Source organism: Garra rufa, chromosome 4, assembly GCF_049309525.1.
Source record: "Garra rufa chromosome 4, GarRuf1.0, whole genome shotgun sequence".
Classification (NCBI taxonomy): Eukaryota; Metazoa; Chordata; class Actinopteri; order Cypriniformes; family Cyprinidae; genus Garra; species Garra rufa.
In genome coordinates, this window is record NC_133364.1 from 37754234 (window position 1) to 37777742 (window position 23509).

General features: G+C 39.8%; 1 pseudogene; it reads left to right on the top strand.

The window, feature by feature from the left end:
* Positions 1-631: 631 nt before the first annotated feature.
* LOC141332928 (NACHT, LRR and PYD domains-containing protein 3-like) lies at positions 632-5167 on the top strand (annotated as a pseudogene).
* Positions 5168-23509: the final 18342 nt, after the last annotated feature.

The following is a 23509-nucleotide window of genomic DNA, read 5'->3' on the forward strand; positions in this document are numbered from 1 at the left end:
TAAGAGAACGGGGAATATTTTGTTTATTAATCATTTATTAGTATGGAACAACTGCTAGAAGATTGCTTTTGTGTAACTGTTTTGTGTAACTGTTTTTCAGCTAATTCAAATGTCTGATAAAATTCCTATTCTATATTTATTTCATACTTATAAGTTACACATTCGCATAGTGTACTGAGAACTTATAAAGTTTGTAATTCGCACAATACAAGCTATTAGTTTGTTTTATGTTTAGCTAATTAGTACACTGTTAGGACAGAAACAAATATAAAGGGTCTATAAGACCAACATAATACAACAGCCAATAAAGGCCTTATAAATAGCTTGTAATGGCATACAAGTCCATAACTAGTCATTTACAAATGCAGTTATTAGTCATTAATTACTGTCTAATTCCTGATCCTTAAAATAAAGTGTTACCAAAATCTCATATTTTTATTTTGGTAATAGTAAAGTCTCAAAGGCACTTCATAGTGATATTGACCCAACTTATATTTGAAACAACTTATAAGGGATCACTTGAATAAGCACAAACATGTGTTCAAATGTATTCAAACGACATGACCAAACAAAAAAGTGAATAAAATCCCACTTGTTATTAAAAAGAAACAGCCCAAATGTTGTCCACCCAATGCATTTTTCTCTGGTTCAACCTGATCAGAAGAAGCCCAACTGTGGGGGAATTCTGCCCAATCTGGCAACACTGTTCCTGGTTCTGTGTTTGAGTGATGTGAGTAAAACAGGTTTGTCTGTAAAGTCACAGATAATGAAATGTCCTCTAGATGTCAGAGTCAGACAGACACTCTGAGAAAACAAGTTACAGAAGCAGAAACTACCTGCTACATCATAATTTAGTCATTTCACATTCAGTAATAAATATGGATCTTTTTTTACAAAGATAGATGGCTATTTTCACACAGCATTTTGGTATGAAGCTGCTTTTTAACTGTTTATAAGTGTCAGTTATAAAAACATAGTAATCTTTCTGACAATAGAAGTGATGATAATTAATTTGATTAATTTGAGATTAAATTAATAATAATGATTTTTTTTTTTTTGCCACAAACTCAATAAGATCTGTAGTAAAGTCTGTAGTGCAGATTGGATGTTATTTTTTATTCACATAAATTGTGAGCCCATAAGTCTGTTCTTCATTGTTAATGTTAACATTGATTAAAAACTATTTGTGAACAACATCGAAAAGCTTCACAATTAAATGTTAGAGCAATGTAATGTAATAACAGTTAATATTTATTAATAAGCGATTTATAATACATCAATAATTATTTAGCTAATGATTTGATCATTTCTTCACATACAAAACATTTTTGGATGACTTAAAAAATCACTTATTAATCGTCTATAAATGTAAATTAATGTTTAAATGGCTAGTTAACCATTAGCAACACTTTTAAATTACATATAATTAATTATTATAAAGTGTCACCAAAAATTAGATTATAAAGTGTTATCAAAGTCTCTAGTCACTCTCGCAAACAAACTGTGTAAAAACTTTTTGTTTTAGTTTTTCCAAACATATTTGGCAACCTTGCTGACAAAGTGAAAGCAGATTGTTTTACATTCGACGTTTACACCTGACCACAGGTGATTAGTTTGAAAAACTGATAATCAAACTGTGTTTTTATTTGCTTATGTGGGATTTTATATGTACATAATGGGAAACTGAGGATATTTTGAGAACTTGTTTAGTAGCTGAACAAGCAAGTCTTCAGGTGTGGAGCACAAAGGCACTTCCTGATTGTTGTAAGTTAACAGAAAATACTGACTTAACCATGAATCACTCAAGAAACATGATTAATTATGACAAACAGAGATGACAAGATTGTAACATGTTTGCCTCAAATGTTCTGTAAAGACCTTTTTACATTTTATATCATTGATATAATGATCAGTGTAAATGAAAGTAGCTACTGTTGTTTAAAGTAGAAAGTAGTTTTTAAAGGTTGTAAGAAGGTTGTTTTACACTGTAAGTGATATGAAATGTAATAAATATGCTGTCTTAAGACGAGACACTGCAGGTGAATACGGTAAAAAAAACTCATATTTATGACCTTACTTACCCAGTTGATTGATTACTTTCATAATTGCAAACATATTTTGTATTACAAATTTTCTAAAATGTTAGGTTTAAACATGCAAATGAGGCAGTGTTTAATGAAATATGTGCTAATTTGCATAAATGTCTAGAACAAAAATCTAAACACTGGATTAAGTCAGTTTCAAAATTATTGTTTAATTTTTTTGACATATTAGATTCAAATGTTTTTACGGAGGGATTTTGGGTATCTCGTTTCGTTACAACATAATTCAGAAAAAAAAACCCGAAGAACAGACAGGAAACTATTTTTTTACCCTTTTTTTGGGAATAATTTGAAAATTATATATAAACAAATCTCTCTGTAAAAACCTTCAGGATATAGACAGGAATAACAATTTTAAAAAATGGTGTTTCTAAGTAGATAGATAAAGTGCTATAAAAGAAACACTTAACAGTTTTTTTTAATGGATGTTTTCTTTCCACTAGTCTGAAAAAACACTTGATAGGTGCATGAAAAAACAGCATTTTTGCCTGCAGTGTCTCACCTTAATGTCTGCTTCCAGAAACCTTTAAAAACATTGTGCATTTCATAAAATAATAACAATAGATAAACCCATGATGTTGTTTGAAACTGTAACAGTGGATTTCCTGTAGTTGATGACACTATAAAATAGTTCATTTTCTAAGGGAAATTTCATTTAAAGGACTGTAATATATCAGTTTTATAGTTTATGTTGAACTTGACATTGTGTAATGTACTGTATCCCTCAGTTGACCATATCATCAAGCTCATTAAAAATAGTGTAGAGTTTGTGCCCATTCAATAAATCAACATAAATATATTAATAGGCACATCAGGGGCTTCATGTTTAAAAATTTGCATAGATTTCATCCTAAATGTGCATACACAGAAAAGGCAGATTTTGCAAACTATGTTCACCAGAACTTGTGGAAAATTCACTTTAGAAATCCTAGTCAGCAGAAGATTGTGCTTCTTCATGCATCTGCACCCTGTATCCTCTTCAAAATATCCAGAAATGGAGCTTACAATGCCTAGGTTACTATCCATGACCTAATTTGCATTCCTTTCCATATATTCCCATACAATTATCTGGCATCAGTGTGAGCCGAAAAAGACCACAGAAAGGATTTTCATTCGGCTAATTGTCTGACAGCAGATGAACAGTAGAGTCATCAGAGCTATTCAAACTCACCAATGGACTTTTCAACCACTGAACGAGTCCATCAGTATCTGTCATCAGTATCTTGCTAAACCAATTAAATAGTGGCTATTATTAACTAATAAACTGCAGAAATGTAATCACTGATGTGAGAATTTGGTTTGAGATCCAGTAGAATGAAGTGATAAGAATGGTTTAAAAGTAAATGTAGATGTTTTGCCATTTTAAACAGAACTGACTCTATACAATACAGAATATCTGTACATGTTTAATAGAATGATTTACAAAAGAACGAAGAAAGAAGGTTGTTTAATAACTGTAGTTTTGTGGCTGTTTGTCTCTTTAATCTAGAGTCAGTGGAGGTCAAACTGTTCGGATCCATCATGGATGAAACTCAAACATCTGGAGATGAAGACTTTTTCACAGGATGCAGGTACTTGAATAACACATGTTCTTGAGGGTTGGTTTTTTTTCATAAAAATACTTTTTGAAGTATATTAAAATGAATCTCATCAAAAATGATTCAATATGTTCTGTTTTAGTTCAGTTCATCAGAAGAGATCAGAAGCAGAGCCCAGCTGTGTGTCTATGAAGAGTGACGCGTCTATGGATCCACCAATTATGTTTAAAAGTGGAGATACACAACCTGGTCTCAGGTATAATGTTTGTATAAAAATATCATTAGCCTACAGCATGACATTGTCACAGTTCTGTCTGTTTATAATTTGGTTTCTCCCATTGTCTCCCCCTGTTCATCTGTTTGCCTTGGTTTAGTCCTCGTCATCGTCATCCCCTTCACATGTGTTCAATTATCATTCACCCTTTATAATTCTGTCCCAGTGTTTAGTTCTCTGTCGGTCTTTGATGTAATTTATCTCCGTGTGTGGATGTCTCCCTCGTTCCTGACCTGTTTTACCCGTGGATGTTTATTAAAAGACTTTGTTTATTTTGTATATCTCTTATAGTCCAGTTCAGAAAAAGACATCAGAACCAGAGTCCAGCTGTGTGACTATGAAGAGTGACGAGTCTATGGTTTGTCAAGAACAATTCAAGAGTGGAGATACAAGGCCTGGTCTCAGGTATAAAACAATTCTGTAAAAGATATGATCTGAAGATATGATTCAGATATAAGACAGTTTGCCTAATAACTGTTTTTGTTTTACAGCAGTGAGGTCCTCAACACATTTAGATCAAATCTGCTGAAGAAGTTTGAGCGTCTGTATGAGGGAACAGTGACGCAGGGAAAGCCAACACTCCTGAATGAGATCTACACAGAGCTCTACATCACAGAGAGTGACAGTGGAGAGATCAATAATGAGCATGAGGTGAGACAGATTGAGACACAATCCAGGAGAGCAGCAACAGAGGACACAGCCATCAAATGCAATGACATCTTTAGACCTTTACCTGGACAAGACAAAGCCATCAGAACTGTGCTGACAAAGGGAGTCGCTGGCATTGGAAAAACAGTCTCTGTGCAGAAGTTCATCCTGGACTGGGCTGAAGGGAAAGAGAATCAGGACGTCCAGCTCATATTTCCACTTCCTTTCAGAGAAATCAACTTGAGGAAGGACAAAATACTCAGTCTTTCAGATCTTCTTCATGTCTTTTTTCCTGAAACTAAAGAAATGGAAATATCCAGTGATGAATATAAATTGTTGTTCATCTTTGATGGTCTGGATGAGTGTCGCCTGTCTCTGGATTTTCAGAGTGATATTAAACTGTGTAATATATCTAAATTAGCCTCAGTGGATGTGCTGCTGAGGAACCTCATTGTGGGGAATCTGCTTCCCTCTGCTCTCATCTGGATCACCTCCAGACCAGCAGCAGCTGATCTCATCCCCTCTGAGTGTGTCCATCGAGTGACAGAGGTACGAGGATTCAATGAGCCACAGAAGGAGGAATACTTCAGGAAGAGAATCAGTGATCAGAGTCTGGCCAACAGGATCATCTCACACCTGAAGTCATCGAGGAGCCTCTACATCATGTGCCACATCCCAGTGTTCTGCTGGATCTCAGCCGCTGTTCTAGAGAAGATGTTGAGTCCAGCAGAGAGTGGAGAGATTCCCAAGACTCTCACTCAAATGTACACACACTTCCTGATCCTTCAGACCAACATTAAACGTAAAAAGGACTATAAGAAGAAATTAAAGGAAGAAGACATGATCCTCAAACTGGGGAAACTGGCTTTCCAGCAGCTTGTGAAAGGAAACCTGATCTTTTATGAGGAAGACCTGAGAGAGTGTGGCATTGATGTGACAGAAGCATCAGTGTACTCAGGATTGTGCACTCAGATCTTCAGAGAGGAGTTGGGCTTGTATCAGGGGAAAGTCTTCTGCTTTGTTCATCTGAGCATTCAGGAACATCTAGCAGCTCTATATGCACATCTCTCCTTTACAATCAAGAAAAGAAATGTGTTTGACCAAACCATAAACTGGATGATTCCTAGTCTGCATCAGAGTGCTGTAAATGAGGCTTTACAGAGTAAGAATGGACATCTTGATCTTTTTCTGCGTTTTCTTGTGGGTCTCTCACTGGATTCCAATCAGACTCTTTTACGAGAACTACTGACACAGACAGGAAGCTGCTCTTACAACAAAGAGGAAACAGTTCGGTACATCAAACAGAAGATCAAGGAAAATGTGTCTCCAGAGAAGTTCATCAATCTGTTCCACTGTCTGAATGAACTGGGTGATGATTCACTGATGAAGGAGATCCAAGATTATCTGAAATCTGGAGAAATAAAAAAAGCCAAACTCTCCTCTTCACAGTGGTCAGCTCTGGTTTATGTGTTGCTGACATCAGAGCAGAAGATGGATGTGTTTGATCTGAAACAGTTTATTGGAGCACAACATCCAGCAGATGAAGTTCTCCAGAATCTGCTGCCTGTGGTTAAAGAATCCAGATCAGTTCAGTAAGTAACACTGAAAACAATCACTTCACTTTCAAAACTTGATCATATTTATAATTTAAGCTTGTGTTTTGTTACCAAAGCAACAAAATGGTAAAAATCTGACATTTCTATCAGTGAGCAAAAGAGATGTGCCCTATTGTTTACTATATTGTCAGTGACAGCAGTATATAACACAGAGTAATTCATAGTGCAATAATTAAAATTAATAAGTCCACATGTCTCAAAAAAAGAGACCTCCAGCAAACAGACATTTATGACATCTCTGACATCACTGAGGGACTTGACATCCTAAAATAGAGATGCAAGACAGAGAAAGATTAGACCTACAGAGAGTACAGTACAGCTGAAAACGGAAAGGAATCTCTCAATAGTATCTCTTAAAACTTACTTGAATCAGAGCGATATGTGGATGACCAAGGAAGTATGAGGTCCTCCAGAGTCCAGACCTGCAGTTTTTCTTTTCTTTTTTTTTTCTTTTTTTTACATAAGAACCTTCATGATGACAAATTTGAGGTAGTTGTGAGTATAATAGAAAAGCAGATTTCAGATTAGCATCAAATTCAGATTAGCAGATTTATTTTTGGTACTGTGATAGAAGGAAAATCATCACTCTGATGAAGCTCCTGGCCAAAATTCCTCTCTGAGTTAACTGAAGATCTTGCAAAACCCATATTTATTTGGGCCGTATGGGTGCCATTTGCTTGTAAATCTTTTAAATGAAAGTGTTTTCTTCTTCTTCTTTACTTTTTCTAACAATGAATCAAATAACACACACATACACAGTCAAGCCCGAAATTATTCATACCAAATTCAGTTACTTTTATTCAACCAGCAAGTGTTTTATTTGTTTTACCGCAAATGACACAGGCTTCTCCCAAAAGATAAGACGATGTACAAGAGGCATCGTGTAAAAAAATATTTTTCGGCTTTTATTTACATTTAAACAAAAAGTGGCATGTCCAAAATTATTCATACCCTTTGCAAACTTTCACAGTCTACGGGAAAATCCAAAGTTCTATACCATTCCAAATAGTCCAAGCTGTTCTAAAGCGTCCTAATTACCCTGATTCATTGGGGACAGCTGTTTTAATCAACTCAACAGGTGGAAAACAGAAGCTCTCTGCTGTTGGTTTGTGGACAGTCATGGCTAAGACAAAGGAGCTTACTGAGGACCTGCGGCTGCACATTGTGCCTGCTCACAAGTCACGAAAGGGCTATAAGACCAGATCTAATTGTTTTGAAGCTCCAGTGGCTACAGTGCAAAGTATTATTAAAAAATACAAGACATTCCGCACTGTGAAAAATCTCAGAGGACGTGGTCGGAAGCCTAAAGTGACACCTGTGCTGGCCAGGAGGATAGTGAGAGAGGTAAAAATGAATCCAAGGATCACCACCAAGGCCATTCTGATGAATCTGGGCTCTGCTGGTGGCAACATTTTAAGGGAGACAGTCCACAGACACTGCACACCGCTGGGTTCCACAGACACTGAACACCGCTGGGTTCCACAGACCAAGGAGAACACCAATTCTCCAGATAAGGCACACAAAAGCCTGCTTGGCCTTTGCAAATGCTCATCTGGACAAAGAAGAAGACTTCTGGTCTTTTGTTTTATGTTCAGATGAAACAAAAATGGAATTGTTTGACCACAATGATGTAGCCTTCATTTGGCGTAAAAAAAGGAGAAGCCTTCAACCCTAAGAACACCATCCCCACTGTCAAACATGGTGGTGGGAACCTAATGTTTTGGGGGTGTTTTTCAGCCGGTGGACCAGGAAACATAATCACAGTAAACGGCACCATGAAAAAGGAGCAATACATCAAAATTCTCAACAACAACATCAGGCAGTCTGCAGAGAAACTTGGCCAGTGGACATTTCAGCACAACAGTGACCTAAAACACAGCAAAAGACTTAAATCCAATTGAGAATCTGTGGAGGGAGCTAAGGATGAGGGTGATGCCAGGAGACCCTCCAACCTGAAAGAGTTGGAGCTCATCGTTAAAGATGATGAATCATTTTTGGACATGCCACTTTTTGTTCAAATGTAAATAAAAGATGAGTAATATTTTTTTCCACAATGATGCCTCTTGTACATCGTCTTATTATCTTTTGGGAGAAGCCTGTGTCATTTCCAATCAAAAAAACTTGCTGGTTGAATAAAAGTAACTTTAAGTCAGAATTTGCCAGGGGTATGAATCATTTCTGGCTTGACTGTATATAGTCCCCATAAAATCAAAATTAAAGTTTTTGGGCTTTTAGTATGAATATGTTAGCCTTAAGGTTATCTATCTAGTGTGCTTCAAAACAACGACAAAATTCGCATTTACAAGATATGAGCATTCAAAACTTACAGTCTCGTCACTTCCGCCAGTATGAATCAACGATTTTGATGACATCACGATGCACTTCAGCTTCTCATCAAACGTTCTGTCCAATCAAATGCTCTCTAGAGTCCATAGCGCCCCGCCCCCTACACTATAAATAGAAGCTGAATCTGCGCCTGAGATCGTTCACTTGTTCACAGTGTTAGTGTTTTCTGTATGGTGAATGGCATGTAGTGCACAATGCAGGCTATAGAGAACGATTCAGACAGTGTGAATGTGCTTTCCATTGGGGCAAATGAGGTCTGGTTTTACATTGTGTCATGCAAACCGCGGCAGTGCACACAGTCTAATCTGGACTTTGGCTCCGGTCCAGAGACGCGATAGCACGGAGCAGATCATATGCGCGAGTGCATGTATTAAACTACACAGCCTCAGCATGATAGTGATCACTAGTTTGTTTTAGTAAGAGTTTGATATTGAATCTAGGGAGTAATTTATTAGACTGTGGGTGTCATAAGCTTATAAATGAAGCTTTACCGAGCTCAACGGCTATGGCCCAAGCAGATGTTATTGGAACGCTATTGGCAATATGTTCCTGTTTCAGTTAAAATTACGTCACCACATAGAATAATGCTGCGTGTTTTAAGGCACTTCAGTGGATCTTTAACTATTCAAATTAAGTATTGATCAATCTCAGGTAATGTAATTTAATTTTTAACAAGGTTTCTAAGCCCCTTCATAGAAATCCCTAACCACGAGTTCAAACCTTTTTTATTATTGTAATTTATAAAACAATTGGATAAATGATGGACCAAATCGCGGAAGTAAGTCCAACTCTTAACTGAAAGAATGCTTTGCATTTCCGGTCTCAATTGTTTCTAGTCCAATTAAAGTATATTCATGGCTCCATAGCGCCATCACTTTGCAATGTCACTGACCGTCATTTTTCAGTGCTTCACTTTAATGAATGTGTTTAACAGAGCTGCGGACGTAAGCTACATTAAAAACAGATGGAGGCTATTTGAATGGGTTCCTATGGAGGGAAAGTCCATTTATTTCAATAATTTGTTTCAAATAGTGAAACTTGTATGTTATATTAGTTCACTACACACAAAGTTAAATATTTCAAGCCTTTATTTGTTTCAATTTTGATGATTATGAATTAAAGATAAAAAAAAATCCAGTATTTCACAAAATTTGAATATTTCATGTGACCAATAAAACAGGATCTTAAACACATGTTGGCCTTCTGAAAAGTGTGTTAATGTACTGTATTATGTCCTCAGTACTTGGTTGGGCCTCCTTTTGCACTAATTCCAGCATCAAGGCAGCGTGGCATGGAGGCGATCAGCCTTTGACACAGTTGAGGTGTTATGGTAGCCCAAGTTGCTCATCTTCCTTTTGACAATACCCCATAGATTTTCAATTGGGTTTAAAGGGATAGTTCGAGCATTTAAGACATGAAGTTGTATGCAATCCTTATCAGCACTATAGTGTATACACACTGACCCACACTGCGTTCACCTCCCTGGTCAGAGTTCTGGCCGCTGGAAGTTTTTCAAGAAAGTAGTCACGGTTAGTTTCCGGGGCCTCAAAACTGTGCGTTTTTACGTGAAAAAAATATATGTGTTTCAAAGCTTGATTAATTTACATCACAAAAAACACTCCTAACAAAAATCATACCTCAGTTTTAATCGGCACTATATTCTTTCCGTTTCCATCAATCCGCGCTGCTGTCAGTTCGCACGTTCCTATCAGCTGTTGATAGCGCGACTCACTGACAACATGTCTGACTACGAAACTTCTGATGATGAAACCAATTTTAGCACAATGTCAGACGGAACAGACGATATAGGCCTATATATATTTATATTAGACCTCGTTTCACGTGATTTCCACAGGAGTCTAAACATCAGATTGTTTACTGTACAGTTTAGACATGGGATCTCCAGTCCTCGTGAGCTACTGTCTTGCTGGTTTTAGTTTTTCTCTGATGCAACACACACCTGACTCAAATCAACGGGTTATTAGCAGGCTTGTACAGAATGTCTCATTTGAGAAAGGTGTCCTGTCATAGGAAAACATCGCGCTGCAGGAATGTAGCTCACGATGACCGGAGTTGGAGATACCTGGTTTAGACCTACCTGTATGTATGTGACTTCAAGCACACTTATAAACACGATGATACCGACGCACGTTCCGCATAGTTACAGACAATAACAAATATAGCAAAGCATCATATTTTGTTGTGTTATATAGATTCAATTTAATTCATTAGTTATGACATTTGCCGATTTTCTCACCACATAGACAGTCGATTATTGTCGATGCTATCACTGCCCCGGTTAGAAAATTCTCAATGTGACGTTAGCCTAAAAACCGACGTTAGCTTCAAAATAAACCTGTCGTATGAGACATAAAGTTAGTAAATAGAGCTTACCCGTGGTACTGGTACAGCAGAACTCTTTAAAATCCATTTTTTGATTTTTCCTCCTTGGTTGGGGATGTAATCGTCTTCGCTGAAGTAAGCACTGCACACACGAAAATCCTTGATACTGGATATTTTAGCTCCCGCAGAGTAGCCGATGGCAACCAGCCAAAGCTGTCTCATAACTATATCAGAAACAGAAAAACGATGGAATCTGAACGGCGATCCCTGCACATTCTTGTGGTCACAACCTGGGAATTTACAAGTTCGCACCATTGTTAATTTTCTACTTTTTACGTCGTTGTCATTCGAGTGTGTAATGGAACAGCTGATCGGAACGTGCGAACTGACAGCAGCGCGGATTGATGGAAATGGAAAGAATATAGTGCCGATTAAAACTGAGGTATGATTTTTGTTAGGAGTGTTTTTTGTGATGTAAATTAATCAAGCTTTGAAACGCATATCTTTTTTTCACGTAAAAACGCACAGTTTTGAGGCCCCGGAAACTAACCGTGACTACTTTCTTGAAAAACTTCCAGCGGCCAGAACTCTGACCAGGGAGGTGAACGCAGTGTGGGTCAGTGTGTATACACTATAGTGCTGATAAGGATTGCATACAACTTTATGTCTTAAATGCCCGAACTATCCCTTTAAGTCAGGCGAGTTTGCTGGCCAATCAAGTACAGTTATTCCATGGCTATTAAACCAGGTACTGGTAGTTTTGACTTTGTGGGCAGGTGCCAAATCCTGCTGGAAAATAAAATCATCATCTTCAAAAAGCTTGTCGGCAGCAGGAAGCATAAAGTGCTCTAAAATGTCCTGGTAGACAGCTGCGTTGACTGTGGACTTGATAAAAGACAATGGACCCACACCAGCAGGTGACATGGCTCCCCAAACCACCACTGACTGTGGAAACACACAGCTTTGTGTGCACCTTTTCTGGCCACATTTTTCCCTTCCTCATAACACTCTGTTAATATACTTCGATACTGCACTCTGTGAGCATCCAGCTTCTTTTGCAATTGCCTTTTGAGACTTTTCCTCCTTATGGAGGGTGTCAATGATGGTCTTCTGACCATCACTGACTGAAATTGACAGACTGAGACAATTTAAAGAAACATTTGCAAGTGTTTTGCGTTAATTAGCTGAGACACAGGGAGACACAGGGAGCCTACAATGTTGAATTTTGTCATGATACTCTAATTTTTTGAAATACTGGATTTGGGATTTTTTAATATTTAATCCATAATCATTAAAATTGAAACAAATAAAGGCTTGAAATATTTAACTTTGTGTGTAGTGAACTAATATAAAATACAAGTTTCACTTTTTGAAACAATTATTGAAATAAATGGACTTTCCCTCGATATTCTAATTTTTTGGCACATACCTGTATATGTTTGTCTGTGTGTGAGAGAGTTTATAACACTTCATTCTACCCCATTAAAAAAAACATACATAAAAAAACATACATTTATTACTTTAACCCTCTAAGCGCCAAAGTCGCAGAATTGCGACAAGACGTCATACCCATTGAAATAGACTGTAGTTCCTAATACGGTGTAATTTCTCATTTGTATTCCTAACCACTAGATGGCAGACATGTAGTACTTCGATTCTAGACCAAAATTACGTCTTGTTCCTGTTCAAAGTATTGGCGGAAATCATAGAGAAAGCGAGCGATCTTCATTGATGCGGAAGCAGTACAGTTCATAGTGTAAATAGAGTAAATTGTCAGATTTGTGAGGAGAAAAGCACCAAACGGCTGATAAAAAGTTGTACCGTGAAGATGTGTTGCAAATGTTATTTGCTGATTGTGACTCTAAAGGGGAATATTTGTCTTTTGGAAATGACGATCGGCCGTCTAATAGACGCGCATCTCGCGGTACATCTTTGCGGAGCAGTTGTGCCGCTGTTTAAGAAGAGATTGTTCATGAAGCACAAACAAATAAAGCACAAACAAATGTTGCAAATGTTATTTGCCGATTCTCACTCTGAAGGGGAATGTTTGCCTTTTGGAAGTGACGATCGGCCGTCTAATAGACGCGCGTCTCCCGGTACATCTTTGCCTCGCAGTGGTGCCGCCGCGCACCACGAGAAAGTGTTTACAAAGCATAACCAGCGATCATTTCGTCCCTTTGCCCAAAAGGAATGGGGGTGGCAGGGGTGAATATGGTCATAGTGTACACAGGGGTATAGTAATATTCTAATAATTTAGTAATTTCTTCTGTTTTATTGTTGGTTTCCTCTATTCTCATCCATTTGATCATTTTACTACTGTATAGTAGTGTAATATGTAATATTTTTGTTTTATTGTTGGTGTTCTCTTTTTTGATCATTTGGAATGAGGATAAAAAAAATAAAAACATGCAAATAAGTTTAAACATCCATTTATTATATTTTATTTCCTGAATATTACTTGTGAAATGATCACACAGTTGGCTACTGTTCACATGCATTTTATTACTACATCGAATAGTAATATAGTAATAATTTAGTACTTTTTCCTGTTTTATTGTTGGTTTCCTCTTTCTGATTATTTGAAATAAGGATAAAAGACAAAAAAATGAGCAAATAACTTCAAACATCCATTCATTATTTATTATTTCCTGAATATTATTATGAACTGATCAAACAGTTGGCTACTGTTCACATGCATTTTACTATATAGAATAGTAATAATTTAGTACTTTTTCCTGTTATATTGTTGGTATCCTCTTTTCTGATAATTTGGAATGAGGATAAAAGACAAAAAATGTGCAAATAAGTTCAAACATCCATTCAATATCTGTTATTTCCTGAGTATTGCTGATGAACTAATCAAACATTAGGCTACTGTTCACGTGCATTTTACTATATAGTATAGTAATATAGTAATAATTGAGTAATTTTTCCTGTTTTATTGTTGGTTTTCTCTTTTCTGATCATTTGTAATGTGGATAAAAAGACAAAAAACTAAAAAACATCAATTCAATATCTACTATTTCCTGAATATTATGAATTTCAATAATGCCGCCCCCATGATGACGTCATAATATGCAAATTAGATGAGAATATTTACACCCCACATCAACTTTTGGTGATGCCCAACATTTTTCTAATTTACAGTAGATCTCTATCTTTAAGCCCTTTCAAGCCACAAGCTTTTGAAATCTTGATGTCAAAATCCAGCATTTTTCAAAAAAAAACCCTGGCGCCTAAAGGGTTAACTTAACATACAAAAATTACTACATATTTAACAGAGCATAACATTTGTTTATAATTCCATACATTTTCAAATTCTTCTATATTTTTCTAAAATAGAAAATCAAAAATTATTCTTACTTTTATTAGACTCTTAGAAATTCAAGACTTCACGTTCTACTTGTCTTTTTTGTCAAATAAATAGCCATTTTTGCTTTTCCAGTAAAAACATTAATTAAAGCTGCAAGCAGCGATGAAAGGGCCCTCGCACCCAGGCTCACCGCCGACTGGTGGCTTCAGGAAAACATTGAACGGTGGGCAGTAGGCTTTTAATACAGTAAATATAGGAGAAATATGTCAAAGTCATTTAAATGTGCCAAACTTCCTGCTGCCAGCTGGTGGCGCTATGCCTATAACTGATTATTGGCACGTAGATGTGTTCAGGCCAGCACTTTTATCAAACATATAAAGTTTGGTGCAGATTGACCTTGGTATGTTTGAGTTAGTGAAAGATATGATATATCCTGCTGCCAACAGGTGGCGCTATGATAATATCTGAATATTGGCCTTTAGGTGTCTTCAGGCCAGGACTCTTACCAAACCTGTGAAGTTTGAGGCAGATCAGACATTTTATGGCTGAGTTATAACAACTTCTATGTCCATGGCGAAACATCAAAATTTGTCACGCCGCCACGGACACACCCTATAACGAAAACTCAAGATCTTTACAAATTAACATCCCTAAGGCCTTTAGATTAGACTGACCAAATATAATGTTGATATCATTAAATCTCTAGGAGGAGTTTAAGTCATTTCCTGTTGCCAAAAGGTGGTGCTATGATTATGAGAGAATATTGGCATTCAGATGTGTTCAGGCCCGGATTCTTATCAAACATGTGAAGTCTGAGGCAGATTGGACATTTTTTGGCTGAGTTATAACAACTTCTATTTCCATGGCGAAACATCAAATTTTGTCAGGCCGCCACAGATACGCCCTTCACCGAAAACTCAAGATCTTCGCAGTTTAACATCACTAAGGCCTTTAGATTAGACTTACCGATTTTGGTGTTGATCTGTATTGTAGAGAATTTTGGTTAGCTCAAAGAATTTAAGATGATCAATATATGTGTGTATATGTATGAGACTGTTCCTCTCATCACATATACACTGCAAACTCCACCAGGTCTTACGACCAATGAATAGGATGAAATGAGTTATTTAAAACATACATTTCAGTCAGGGAAAGTAGTTTAACTCACAGGAAATCGTGTATAATAATCGTCATTAAATATACGCAATTTCCAGTTTCTGATCAGTAACAGTAATAACGATATCGACTGGTTTCTTTGTCCAGCAAATTATTCAGCGATACCCATTACTCTGACGTTGGCCCGTCGTCACGGCAACGCGTTTTTACTAACCAGAACGGAGTTAAAACAATTGAACAGAATAGGGCTTAAGGTAGCAATATGAGATCGAAACAGTTTAAGTGACTTTGTAATGTAAGCATTCAGCACAGAGAATCATTATATGTGAATATATGGTTGTTTATTAAACTATTCTACTTACAAACGATCGCACATAGACAAACGTACATAAAACACAAATAGACAGAGAACGCGCGAGAGAGAGAGAGTAAGAGAGAGAGAGAGAGAGAGAGAGAGAGAGAGAGAGAGAGAGAGAGAGTAAGAGAGAGAGAGAGAGAGAGAAAGTGAGTTTGCAAAGGGACAGGAATGAAACGGTTCTGAACATCCTGAAATCGTTTCTTTTATAAAACGCCTTAAACGCAGCTATCTACGTTTGTAGAAAGGACGGATACTTGCAAGCTTGTTGTTGTTGTGCATTGTTCCGTTTGTGTTCAGTTCAGAAAGTCCTTTCCAGTATTGCAGGCCTCATCATCTCCTCCGCTAGGTGAGACCCCCCCCCCCCCCATGGATCTGGGGGGAGGTGCGGGTGACGTGTCTTTGTGTCCCGAAGGCAAAAGCAAGCGAGTGAGAGAGATGAGGGAAGGTTTATAAACCTGTAGGTCATTCACGCCCACAGTTGGACCTTGTCCAATCCGGTTGATCTGAGTTTTGGAGGGAAGATTGAAAGTCTTTGTCTCTCAAAATGTTGTTTCGCATGTGGAAGCTGATTGGTTGTTTGGCCACAAAACTTTCAAAAGTTCAATAATACATATAAAGCAAGGAGTTATTAATATGCCACAAACATTAACATTAAGGGAATAATAAATGCTGCTCATAGACACCAAACATGATCTATGAATCTTCTCGGTTGACTGAGTGATTCTAAACGTGAGTCTTAGCATGCACAATAATTCACCTATTGCGGATTAATGTTTGAGGCTGACATACATAACAGAAACAACAATATAAGAAAAGGTAACAGATTGATACGTGTACATTTCTATATAACTGTATGTGGGACTGCATGTCTGAATAAGGAAAGTCTATCTTTCCCTGCATTTCTGGTAGGAGTCTTATCTTGATGGTGGGGGGATGAGCTGGATAGTGAACAAAGGACTGGCTCATAGCACATAGGTGTTAATCATGGGGGAGAAGTCATTTAAGGAATATAACTAGTTATTTCATGTCTGATTGGCTCCATGCACTACATATCCCCTCTTTCGAACGTTGTTGTCCGTCCAACAGACAACAGCGAGCGACGTCAAAGGTGCGGAACAATCAGGCATGCACCCGGCACTCCTGGCTAGAAGAGAGAGGTGGCTCTCTGGAGGTTGGTGCTTCAAGGAGTGGCTGTGGTGCCGTGGTCGACGTTATCAGGTGTGATAATATAGACAGTGGCAAGGTATGGGTCCTCGAGCTTTGTGCAGCAGGTGTCGAGGCACTGTCACTTGTCATCCTGACCCAGGTTGGTCTGTGTCAGGTGGTTGTTATCTAGTATCTGTGGTCCCTGCAGTCTGGAATCGCTGGTTGGACTCTCACTTGTGAGAGGGCAGGTAGTTCCAGGGTTCGCAGAGAATTGTCGTAAAGATTTTGTAGTGTAAAGAAGTTTCCGATGGACCCGGTTAGGGTGCAGGAGGGCAGCAGGTGTCTGTTATCCCGCTGTTTTGCTCAAATGTCATCAGGCGTCTGATGTTGGGGGTGTCGACACTGACTTGAGCGGGTCTGAGTTGTGTTTGTAGGGGTTTTGCTGTTGGGCCTGTGGGCCCGTTGCTCCATTCAACATTGTCTGGCTGCTCCTGAGGTGTCGGCTAGTCTCATGGGATGCTTTTTCCTTTTAGGAAGTCTAATGCGGTGTTGCGTTGGGCAAGGAGTCAGAAGTTTACCTTTCAGTACTTCTCAGTGGAGTTTCATTCAAGGAGCTCTTTGTTAGCATCAGAAACTCTGTTCTGGAAAAGCAGGCGTGTCCAGCTGTCCTTGTGGGTGTCGGTTAATTTTGGTACTCGGAGACTTGCAGGTTCAGTTCATTTACCTCCTGTCTGAGGCCCTTGAGGGTGTGGGCCAAGGAGAAGACGATGCTGCTCAGCTCCTGGTTGTCCAGGCTGGATGTGAGTTGTCCATTTGTCGCGGTCCTGCTGTTCCTTTCTCTGCCATTGCAGGCCGTTGGCTGCTTTAGGCTGAAGGATGCCGTTCTCTGTACTCTGCTGAGTCTCCAGTTGGTCCTGGTGAGTGGCAGGGCTGGATGTCCGAGACACGCTGGTTCACAGTTCCTATTGTGAATCTCGCTGGCTGCGGCATGCTTTTGGCTTCCTGCGCTCTTTGGATGCAGGTGTCGCACTCGGGCATGTTTCACTGAAGTACTGGTGAGCAGTGTAGGTGGTGACACGGGTGGTCTCTTAGTTGACACGGGTGTCGTTTCTGGTGCCATCTGGTGGTAAACGTTCACAGATGTTTCTCGTCGACTGACTGCTTTGCATCGTAGAGAGGCTGTGTCGTTTGAAATCCGCTGGTTTCGAGCTGGCATCAAACTTAGCATATTCTGATGTCCTCTGTCACTGCATGCTTGGCAGTGCGCCACTTTTGCATTGGTAGTGGCTTTGGTACTCTGGTGTATTCTGCACGGTGCATCTTGGGCATACATCAGCAATGACCCCCCTTTGTTCCTGGAAAGCTGGGAGCTGTGGCGGTGTTTGGTTATCAGGAACAAATGTGAGGATGTGTCATCTAGATGCGGCATGTGTGTGACATCACTGAGTTGTTTTCGGCTTAGTGCCTTAGTGTGGTCGGACAGTGCAAAGTGTCAGCATTGCTTGGGAGCAGTGGAGGCTGCTTTAGCAGAGCTATTTTGTAGGTGGAGCCAGTGTGCATGGGTGTGATGCAGGCGGCGTAGCAGCGTGAGGGGTTTGCTTGTGGCTTAGAAGCGATGCTTGGGTTGGGTGGGTGGGTTTTTTGTTGTTGAAAACCTTAGGCAGTCACAAAATCCCTCAGTTTTTTTTTTTTCTGGGCCTTTCACTGTTTTTCCACGAATAGCATGTAAATGTTCTTATTGTGATGGCACTGCTTGTCTGGAACAGTTGTTGATGCTCGTCTGTTTCAAACTGAGTGGTGTTGTTTGAAACTGAGCTTAGCCTACTTTGAGTCTATGCAGGTTAGTAATTTTCAGAGGGAGTTCTTGCGACTTGCTGTGACACAAGGGTTGATCCGATTGCCGTCACTCGTGCTGTGATGTCAGGTGGCCCGGCTTAAGGTGTTGCAGTGGGACAGGCTTGTCGTTTTCCACTAGGTACCTGCTCTGGGCGTGTCTTGCCTCGCTCTTGGGTCTATGAGCACATGGGTTTGTGTGCGTGGGATCCTTGGTCTGCAGGCATTGACAGTTATAAACATCACACAGTGGTGGCAGGTCTCTGTGATTCCCTTTGTCTTCTGGTGTGCTTGGCACATCGCTGGATGGCTTGTGCAGCGCAGCTATTGTCATCTGGGTGCTGGGCTCTGCTGAGAGCCTTGTACATGACATTAGTTCTGCATCATCGTCATATGTGGAGAGCAGCTTGGCACCATTTCTGAGTGGCCATTTTCCTTTAGGCTCTTCATGACGGAATTGTTTAAAGTCTTTGAAATACCTGAATGGTATGTACACTGCAAAGATTACTTTTCAGAAAGGGGGTGTGGCTTCTAGAGTGGGCACTGCTTCACGTATTCCATTGAATGTGTGTGCAGCGTTAGGGTTTTAGCCACACTGTGTTTTGAGCCGAACAGTGACCCCTTTTGGTGAATGCAGGTAGTTCGTTCGCCAGAGTGTAAACATCTGGGAGTAATCTTATCTAGCAAGGCTTTCTCGCAGTTGAGGGAGTATCGTAGGGCTGTGAGAAACAGGACGTAGCAGGTTTTGCATTGTCTATTCCAGGTTAAGTTCAGAGCACAGGTGTCCTCAGTGTTGGCCTGCACTGATCTCAGATCACTCCCACACAGTGATGTCGCTGCGTGTTCAGCTCCCATACACCACTGTATGTTTGTTCACCTTGGTCAGTCAGACGTCCCCCCTTGGCATGGGGCAGCTGGACAATCACTTTGCTAATCTTTATTGCCTTCTGGTGCTTGGCTGTTTTCCGGCGGTCTGTAGAGTCCGCTGAATCGAGCAATCGCTGTACGGAAGAAGGCTGTAGCATTTGGGTGGTGACTCACAGTGTGATGTGGATATCTGAGGGGAAAGATTTTCTGGCGTTGATGCCATCTTCCCTTGGTGCCTGTCGCGTTGTCTCACGTAGGCTCAGATGCTGGTCGTAGCAGTCGTGTTCTTAGCTGGTGTATTCAGTTTTGACAGTTTTGACTGCTGGTACAAATGGCTGGGGTCCTGTTAGCTGGAGGTGGAGCTAAGCAGATCTGTCTCGTGGTCACACTGGGCAAATGTTCTTGCTTAAAAGTCAATGTTTTGCAGACAGGCGTGTGTTGTGGCCTACTGCAGTGTTCAGGAAGACAGCGTTTTGTGGTGACAGCTGTCAGATTCCCGGCCAGCTTGCTGGCGTGTGAGGTGTGAACGGTGGGCTGTTAGGCCCGGGAGAGATTTTGTGTTGAGCTCTCCTGTTTGTTCATATTGTTATCTGCAAGAATTTGAGTTCTTTAAGGTGTGCTGGGTTCATTGTAAAGAGAGCTTCCGCTGTTTAGGAGTGTTCTCCTGTACTGCTCTCTGCGCTCAGTCTGTGGGGGTGTTGCAGGCATGTCTTGAAGCTTTTCTCCTCTCTCCTCGTGTAGGTCCTTGTCCTCTTCATCCGCTATCTCTGAACATCCAGATGGTCTAGGCGGTTCTGCGCGCTGTCCTGGTTCCGTCGTGGGTGAAGCTTTCTCCGCTGCGGCTTTAGTCAGACGATCTTGTTGAGGGCGTGGTCACTGATGGTCCGGGCTGTAGATGAGTTGATTGGTTCTCTGCAGCCGTAGCTCTTGACTGGATCGTGATCCATTCGCCTGTGTGCGTGGTCGTCTGGCTGTTCTCCGCTCAGGGGCTGTAGTCACTAGACCCAGGGCAGGATGGCCTCTTTGCCTTGTCTGGACTGGATGGCGAGACTGGATGGTGACATGTTGACACAAATAGAGAGGGAGAGACAAAGCACAACGAGCCAATGCAAGTCCGTACAGAACTAATGAGCTAAAATGTTGCTATGTGTTGCGTACTTAACTGATGTCATCAGATGGTGACGCAAACTAAACGCTTATTATCCTAGCTGTAAAGAAGGGGTCAGATAGTTTGTGTGGGTAAACACAGGAAACTATGAGTAAACTTAATGATGAGCGATTAACTTTGGAGCTATTCAGTTCATCGGTGTAGTTACCAAAAGATTTCACTGATGTTCAGACAGGTTCAGTCTCTAATAGGGAGAAAAATAAAAACAAAATCCATCAGAAAGAGAGGTATAAAGGGTTAAAGCAAAAGAGAGAAAGTGAGCTGACTGCCAGCCCTGAGGTCAGTGACGGGGCCCACCGGGTGGGGGCGCTATGGAGTCGTCACACCTGGGAAATGGCAGAGCTGAGAGAGCAAAAGAGAGAAAGGCCCCCCTGGGATGGGCCGAATTACCCGGGGTAGTGAGAGTGCAACTTGATCGATTTGGTCAAAGTTTAAATTTAAATCAAGACTGTTTAATCAAAAATTTAAAATGAGCAAATACGATTATAATTGCTAAAGGGAGAGTTGAATCTAAGGCGGTGAAATAATTAAAATTAAATCACACACACAAGAGAAAAAACATACATTATGTTAATTATCATTATGGTTTAAATAACAATAATTAATAATGTAACATCAAAAGGAAAAGAGAAGGGAGAGACTGACTGGGACTATCTATAAGCGTTGTTGCTCAAAGAAAAATAAATAAAAATAAAAAAAAATAAAAATAATATGAAATCAGGCATAGGTATTGGAAGAGGTTTTAGACAGACTTCTATCTTTTAATAGAAGGAAATACCTTTTATGCGGGATTTCAGATTCCACCTTGTGTGGATTTGAACGCACATCTAAGCGCAGTTACCATGGCGATGCGTGATCGCGGGTGTATCTTTCTTGTGTCCGTTTTACTGAACACAGGTACATGTTTTGCAAACTTTAACTTAATAGGATGCTTACACTATTAAAAGGTTGCTTAGTTACGATGCGTGCACCTTGATCTTGAGTCAGCCTGCTGACACAAGACTTGTATGTGCTTTGCACAAAACAAATAAATAACACTCGATCAAGATTTGTACAGTAATAACGCGAAGTTGTTTACTATATTAAATCTATTCGACGAGCAAACGGGGTCAACCAAATCAGTTAGCTAAGCTGAGGTTTTAACCCAAAGGAGCAAGATAGCTGATTAGCATTGGAGTGCACATCAATGGCTAATCTATCTACACTCAAAATATAAAGATATGGCCATTGTAAGGTGAAAGAGGAACATCGCTCAATCAGCTTCTTCACGCAAAAATAGAGGTTTTCTTCGCTCAATTTAGGGTGGCTTTAGGACGCTCTATAAAAGATTTCTTCGTTTTATAGGGTCAATATATAAACTGCAGTTAAGTTACATCTTCAACAGCGGTTTAGTCTCTCTGTGCGAGAGGCTCAAACATCTGTGAAGGTGTTAAAGGTGGGCTTGGCCACACCGTTCTAACACACACACACACAAACAAAAGAGACGCGAGTCGCGAGCCGAGTTTGAATACACAAGCATGCAGACACACAAATTATTCCTGAGCTGCTCACATCACATAGTTTAAAACTGCCCGCATTCTCCACCAATTAAATGTAGAGAATTTTGGTTAGCTCAAAGAATTTAAGATGATCAATATATGTGTGTATATGTATGAGACTGTTCCTCTCATCACATATACACTGCAAACTCCACCAGGTCTTACGACCAATGAATAGGATGAAATGAGTTATTTAAAACATACATTTCAGTCAGGGAAAGTAGTTTAACTCACAGGAAATCGTGTATAATAATCGTCATTAAATATACGCAATTTCCAGTTTCTGATCAGTAACAGTAATAACGATATCGACTGGTTTCTTTGTCCAGCAAATTATTCAGCGATACCCATTACTCTGACGTTGGCCCGTCGTCACGGCAACGCGTTTTTACTAACCAGAACGGAGTTAAAACAATTGAACAGAATAGGGCTTAAGGTAGCAATATGAGATCGAAACAGTTTAAGTGACTTTGTAATGTAAGCATTCAGCACAGAGAATCATTATATGTGAATATATGGTTGTTTATTAAACTATTCTACTTACAAACGATCGCACATAGACAAACGTACATAAAACACAAATAGACAGAGAACGCGCGAGAGAGAGAGAGTAAGAGAGAGAGAGAGAGAGAGAGAGAGAGAGAGAGAGAGAGAGAGTAAGAGAGAGAGAGAGAGAGAGAGAGAAAGTGAGTTTGCAAAGGGACAGGAATGAAACGGTTCTGAACATCCTGAAATCGTTTCTTTTATAAAACGCCTTAAACGCAGCTATCTACGTTTGTAGAAAGGACGGATACTTGCAAGCTTGTTGTTGTTGTGCATTGTTCCGTTTGTGTTCAGTTCAGAAAGTCCTTTCCAGTATTGCAGGCCTCATCATCTCCTCCGCTAGGTGAGACCCCCCCCCCCCCCCATGGATCTGGGGGGAGGTGCGGGTGACGTGTCTTTGTGTCCCGAAGGCAAAAGCAAGCGAGTGAGAGAGATGAGGGAAGGTTTATAAACCTGTAGGTCATTCACGCCCACAGTTGGACCTTGTCCAATCCGGTTGATCTGAGTTTTGGAGGGAAGATTGAAAGTCTTTGTCTCTCAAAATGTTGTTTCGCATGTGGAAGCTGATTGGTTGTTTGGCCACAAAACTTTCAAAAGTTCAATAATACATATAAAGCAAGGAGTTATTAATATGCCACAAACATTAACATTAAGGGAATAATAAATGCTGCTCATAGACACCAAACATGATCTATGAATCTTCTCGGTTGACTGAGTGATTCTAAACGTGAGTCTTAGCATGCACAATAATTCACCTATT